The following is a 5,595-nucleotide window of genomic DNA, read 5'->3' as shown; positions in this document are numbered from 1 at the left end:
GGCGGGCTACAGTCCCATGGGATCGCAAAGACCAGGACATGACTGAGTGACTGAGTGTGCAGCACACACAGTAGTACTTACCTAGAATGACTGTTACAAGAATTAATTATACGTCCCCATGTCCTCCACCAAACACACATAAGACTTTAGAAGAGTATGTGGTCCAAAGCAAGTGTTCAATGTATCTTAACAAATATTAGCATGCTATTTCCCTTTGCCATCCCTGTTATTCCTCAACTCAAGACCAGATTTTGATCTATGGGGCACTAAGCATTGAAAACATTATGGATATAGGGACAGGGATGGGGTCACAGAGAGCCTCTTGCTATGTTTTGTGGCCATTCTGAAAGCAATATGGTGACACTTGGTCAACATAAGTATATGTATAACCCAAGGCTCAGTTGTTCTGATCCTGTGTATACACCTCGTGGAAATTCCCAGATTCCCACACAGGTCTTTGTAAACAGCAATCGAGAGTAAATCTGTGGCATTGTATTTTCTTGTGGTGGAGACTTGGAGACAATCTGGTAAATTGAGAATGCCTGCCATAGTACTCTCGCCTGGAAAATCCCGTGGACGGAGGAGCCTGGTAGGCTGCAGTCCATGGGGTCGCTAAGAGTCGGACAAGACTGAGCGACTTCACTTTCACTTTTCACTTCCATGCATTGGAGAAGGAAATGGCATCCCACTCCAGTGTTCTTGCCTGAAGAATCCCAGGGACAGGGGAGCCTGGTGGGCTGCCGTCTCTGGGGTTGCACAGAGTCGGACACGACTGATGCAACTTAGCAGCAGCAGCAGCAGCCATAGAGATCTGAGAGATGGAAGCAACAGCTTTAGTGAACACACAGCTGTGGGTCTGGGGTTTCAATGCATGGTGTTACGGGAGAAAATAAGAAATATGATGAGAATATGCAATGTGATGCCAGTTATGTAAATTAAGTATACACCCACGCCAAGAATACATATTTTGTAAGGGCACATGCAGTCATGAAGATGCAGTTTAGGATTGTCTTTGGGAGTGGAGGCCAGTGGATATTAATGAGAATAATCAGATAACCAAATAAATACAATGAAGTGGGTCCTGCCCAACTAGATGAGGGCAATGTATGGTAACTGAGGATAAATAAAAAATTAACTCAGCTTTTTCCCACTGAGTTCCAAATGGAGGACTGATTACCCATACATGTTATGAAAAGTAAAAGATTATATATTCATACATTATACATACATATACAACAATGTAGAATTTATATATATATGTGTGTGTATATATATATATATATATATAGGGGCTTCCCTGGTGGCTCAGAGGTTAAAGCATCTGCCTGCAATGCAGGAGACCTGGGTTCGATCCCTGGGTTGGGAAGATCCCCTGGAGAAGGAAATGGCAACCCACTCCAGTATTCTTGCCTGGAGAATCCCATGGACAGAGGAGCCTGGTGGACTACAGTCCACGGGGTTGCAAAGAGTCGGACACGACTGAGTGACTTCACTCACTTGAGATATATATATATATATATATATATATATATATATATATATATATATATATATAAAACTATGACTTAAATGGAGAAAAGTTTAATAAAGTTATGTTTTTTCCCCTTTTAAAAGACTTTTTAGGAATAATTTTGGAATAATGCAAAAGACTATTTTGCAATAATTTTATCTGAGTTGGCCAAACAGTTCATTTGGGTTCTAGTTCCATAATATCTTATGGATAAACTTGAATGAACTCTTTGGCCAACCCAACAGATTAACAGAAAAGTTGCAAAGAAAGTAGACTGAATCACAGTATATTTGTCACAACTCAGAAACTAGCATCAGTACATTCCTGTTAACTAAACTCCAGGCTTTATTCGACTCTCACCCTTTCCCTACTGGTGTGGAAAATAGGAGACTGAATCACATTTAGTTGTCAAGTCACCAATCTGCTATCGTTTCTCAGACTTTCCTTGTTTTGCGCTACTTGATGGTTTTGAGAAGTACAGGTCAGGTTTGTTGAATGTCCTTGGCCTTTTATTTGTCTGGTGTTTTCTCATGATTAGACTGGGGCTGTGGGTTTGGAGTAAGAATATCACAGAGGTAAATTACCTTTCTATAACATGATGCATACGATGTCAACATTATTTTTTCATCTGGGACATTAACCTTCAACTGCTTGATGAAGGTGGTATCTGACAGGTTTCTCCACTGTAAAGTTAGTATTTTTCTTTTTTAATACTCCATTCTTTGAAACCAAGACACCAAGTCCAGCTCATACTCAACAAGGGAGGAATGAAGATCCACTTTGTGGATGGTGGGAAGCTTCTACTCATATTTCTCAATGCATTTCTTTCCTTATTTTTGGTGATAAAATTCACACAACACAAAATTCACCATCTTAATCATGTTAAAATGTACAGTTCTCTTAATTTGCATACCATAAAATTCACCCCCTAAAGCTTTTGAATCAATGATTTTAGTATATTCACCCCCAATCTTAGTGGCTTAAAACAATAAATATTTAGGATCTGACAATTTTGATGGGTGAGGAATCCTGACATGGCCAAACTGGATACCTTGGCTGAAGGTCTCTCCCAGGCCATGTTGAAGGTATTTACTGGACCTACCCAGGTGGCACTAGTGGTAAAGAACCCACTTGCCAAATCAGGAGACTTAAGAGACACAGGTTTGATCCCTGGGTTGGGAAGATCTGGAGGAGAGCATGGCAACTCAGTCCAGTATTCTTGCCTGGAGAATTCCATGGACAGAGGAGCTTGGTGGGCTGTAGTCCATAGTTTCGCAAAGAGTTGGACACGACTGAAGTGACTTAACACGCACGCATGCACAAGAGCTTCGGAGGAGGATATCGAGCGGCCAAAATCAGCTCCCTCTCTGCTAAGCTGGTCATTTTGGTTCAGGGCTGGGCCTTTCTAGAGGAAGTGGCACCTTTCAAATTCATTATCCCAAAAGGAGTACCTTTTTCTAAATTCCCTGAAAGGATAATATAGATGAGCAGCAACTCTTGTCAGAAACCCCTTTTAGAGGGGATGAAAAAGGTCATGGTGCACCCTCTAGGGACCCATGAATTTATGTTTCACACCAACTTGTATAGTGTTTCAGTATTTCCCAAAGGCCATTCACCGCCTATAATAGTTTGAACACCTCCCCACACCATCTTTCCTATTGTTTATGTAATATTCCTTTTATAGAAATTTTCTGTAGTTTAACCATAAAAGCAGAGTTGATAGCACTATCATGACATCTGTGAAATCTCAGGTTTGGTGTCATGGTTAAGAGCTTGATTCTGGAGCCTGACTGCCTTGGTTGGCTTCCTGGCTTCACCACTTGATCACTGTGTGACCTTGAGCAAGTTACTTGACCTCTCTGAGCCTCTGTTCTTTATCTGTAAAATGGGGCTAATAAGAGTACCTTCTGCATAGAGTTGTTTCAAGGACTAAATAAGTGAGTGTATGGAAAGTCCTCTGAATATTGCCTGGGACATAGTAAGCACTCAATAAATGTGATTATTGTAACACCAATATATTGTGCATTTTCCCCAATCCATGTAAAAATAGACACAAAATATGAAGATAAAAAAGTGTCACATGTGTGCCACCCCAAATGATCTCACATACCCCAGTAGCTGACACGTTTTACACTTTGGAAAATGCTGCTGAATGGTCATGATCTCTTAAGGGAAAACATATGTGCACGCACATATGAGTGCGCACACACGCTGGCAAGAAAGGGCAGGAAATCCCGAAGAGGAGATAAAATCGTTGAGAGGGGCTTTGGGAAGATACTGAGAGGGTATCTGAGGGTATGTTTGTTCCTGGATAACAGTGACAGAGCAATAAGGAAAAACAGACTCTGTTTATCCTGCTCGATGCCACCTTCCCGAGAGGCAGGAAGCACGTCCGCCCCTATCTAGTGACTGTGCTGTCGTGGAGCCCCCCTGCCTTGGTCCCCATCCTTCTAGCTGGCTGCTGTGAGCTGCTGCAGGCCCCCCACTCAGCGGCGGGAGGCTCTGCTCTGCCCTGCGGAGCACTCAGGAGTTTAGTTCCTCTGCAGCGCATGTGGGATCTTCCAGGACAAGGGGTCGATCCCTCGTCCTCTGCACTGGTGGATTCTCAACTACGGGACCACCAGGAAGTCCCTGGATTTGTCTTTTGTAAGTGAGAAATACAAAACAAGATCCGCAGACTTACCCCTGGGAAAATGAGCCATGTTGTTAAACAGTTCTAGTCGGGGAGTTGGAGAGAAGCCTAGTGGATTGCAGCTGGGTGAGTGTGACTTTAAAAATTGGAAACCAGTGTTATTTGCTTCTCTCATTCTGTGGAAGTAATTATGGCCATGAGCTGTATGTACGTCACCTTTATCCAAGATGCTCATTCAGCCTCAGTCTTGGGCATCCCACGGGAGTCACAATCCCTTACATTCATCTGATGTTCTCCAGCTTGTAAACTACCTTCAAATGTATCACCTCTTGAGATGCTTCTGCAGCGACCCTTGGAGGAAAGCTCAATGGGAATTAGTAGCCCCAGTTTGCAGATGGGCAAACTGAGTATTAACAGCTGAAGGTTTCTGTCCAAGAAACACATCTGATAAGTAACAGCCAGAACTTGCATCCTTTGTCTTGCACCAGGAAATCACTGCTTTTCCTGATTCACCAGTAGCTAAGTATCTCTTGCTCGGGAGGCCATAATGCTTGATGGGCAAGAGGGTAGACCTTGGACTCTGGGCTTGACAAGCTCCCAGCTGCTTACTAGTGATGTTATCCCAATACTAGTTTTCCTTTTTTACTCCAGTTTCTGCCTTTATCAAAGGGGATGGTAATGACAACACCCACCACGTAGGTAGCATCCTCTTTAGACAATGGCAACCACGTTGTTGTGAAAAGTAAATGAAACGATCCGCATAAAGTATTTGTAGAATAAATATTCCAAGTGAGTGTTTATTGTAATGATTCACTATGATTCAGCAACACAGCCAGAGCAGTGTCGTAAAGCCTCAGGCTTAGTAGGAAGACAGCAGAGAGACAATTTCTTGGAGGGGTAGGGGAGGGGATGCCTGCAACTCTTGGCAAATCCACTTTTCCCAGAGGACTTGATGCAGAAACTGATACTCCAAGCTGACCAGTGATCAGTTTTGAAGAAGAGATGATAACTTGTTGGTGTGACAAGGGAGGAGAGGGAGAAGGGGGTGTGGGTGATAAAGGAGGGCTGAGTGCCGAGGATTAAGATGGCCACGTCTGTCAGTTGCATCCATCGCCTTTCCCCTGGGCTGTCATCCTCAGAGGAGCCCTCATCCAGATGCCCTGCAGGGCTCGATGAGACACAGATTGCCGAATCCCACCCCTGAGATTTCTGATGCCATAGGATTGGGTTGGACCTGAGAGTTTGCTGCTGGTTCCTTCTTTAGGAACCGCTGCTTCAGCACTTGCCAGAGACACCTCATTTCTTATTGAAGTATAGTTGATTTACAAGACTGTGTTAGTTTCAGGTGAATAGCAGAGTGATTCGGTCTTTTTGTTTTCAGATTATATCCCATTATAGGTTAGTCTACGATGTTGAATATAATTCCCTGTGCTTATCTATTTTATGTATAGTA

This window comes from Ovis aries, chromosome 14, assembly GCF_016772045.2.
Source record: "Ovis aries strain OAR_USU_Benz2616 breed Rambouillet chromosome 14, ARS-UI_Ramb_v3.0, whole genome shotgun sequence".
NCBI classification, from domain to species: domain Eukaryota; kingdom Metazoa; phylum Chordata; class Mammalia; order Artiodactyla; family Bovidae; genus Ovis; species Ovis aries.
This window is presented reverse-complemented; position numbering follows the sequence as displayed.